Consider the following 1,523-nt stretch of genomic DNA (forward strand, 5'->3'; position numbering starts at 1 on the left):
CTCGAGGCCGCTGGAGGAGCCGACGGAGCCACGGGTTCGTGACGGCGTTTAGTTCGAGGCTCTGGTGGTGGGGGTGGCGAGTTCTGTTCCACATCTCCCCCCTCTTCTTCTTCGGACTCCTCCTCCGTCTCTCCACTGTCGGAGACGTACTCGACGCTCTCCACGCTGCCCTCCTGGCTGCCTTCCTCTTCCTCAGCCGGATTCCCGTTCGAGACAGGAGAAAACCAGTTGGTCCACACCTGCACGAGATACAGTCGACAACATCAGACGTGAGACAGTGATACAAGATAAAGCGATAAATCTAAGACAATTGTGTGCACTCGACAAGTTATACTCACCTCATTCGGAGGAGGGTTGTCCGCGCGGAAGGGCTTCACTCACCGGGCTCCTCTGGGGTTATCGCAAGTGCCTGTGATGTTGCGGACCCACGACGTCACAAGCTCCCCGGTCACGCACTCGGGGTTAGTCCGAGTGGAGTCCTCAGGCCTCGTGTAGTGCCACATGGCGTGGTGTCGAGCTTGCAAAGGCTGGATGCGCCGACCCAGAAAAATCTCCAGCAAATCTATGCGAGTGACTCCCTTTCGGACGACCTCTACCAGCGCATCGACCAGAGGTTGGATCTGGATCTTCTCCATCTTCGTGAGCGCAAGCTGCCTAGGCGGAGCCAGTCGGTCTAGGCTAAAAGGTGGCAGTCCAGTTGCGGCATTCGGGCAAGCAACGTCCTGGCAGTATAACCAAGTCGACTGCCAGTTCCTAACGGATTCAGACAACTGAAGAGCGGGATAGCTACTTTTACTTTTCTTTTGGAAGCCTAAGCCTCCATAGAGCTGGAGGAGGTGAGTTTTGTCGTCTGACTGGCTAAGTCTTTTGATGGTTTGAGATCTAGCAGAGAAGATGTTCTTAAAGAGACCCCAATGGGGAGGACAGCCGATAAAACACTCGCACAGCACGACGAAGGCAGAGAGATGAGCTATTGCGTTGGGAGGAAAATGGTGGAGCTGCGCCCCGAAGTGGTTCATTATACCTCTGAAGAAGGGATGAGGAGGCAGAGAGAAGCCTCGGTACACGTGACTGAGCAGCAAGACACGCTCCCCCTCCTGGGGCACCGGCTCCGTCTCGCCCTCCGCCGGCAGCCTCCACGTCTTGTGCTCGATCATGCCTTGCTCCACCAGCTCCAGCATGTCCTCCTTCGTCACCGTGGAGGGGAGGAAATCCCCTGGATCCAACCCGCCGGCAGTGCTCGCTGCCGCCGCTGAGCAGGAGCCACCGCCTTCTTCTTCTTCCGCGCCTCGAGCTTGCTCGTCTGCCCCTTCGTCATGGTGGAGGCTGTAGATCCGCGAGGGAGGAGGGGAAGGAAGGAGCTTGGGATGCGCAGGAGGTCACGAGAGAAGCGGGGCAAGTGCGAGTTATCAGGCGAGTGCAACGAAAAACCCTCGCTGTAGAGGTTTAAATAAGGTTCCGACTGGGTCACTAGCAGGTGGCCCTGAAATCTTATCCCCCGACCGGTTGCTGCGATATTAGTG

This window comes from Hordeum vulgare, chromosome 4H, assembly GCF_904849725.1.
Source record: "Hordeum vulgare subsp. vulgare chromosome 4H, MorexV3_pseudomolecules_assembly, whole genome shotgun sequence".
In the NCBI taxonomy this organism is placed as follows: Eukaryota; Viridiplantae; Streptophyta; class Magnoliopsida; order Poales; family Poaceae; genus Hordeum; species Hordeum vulgare.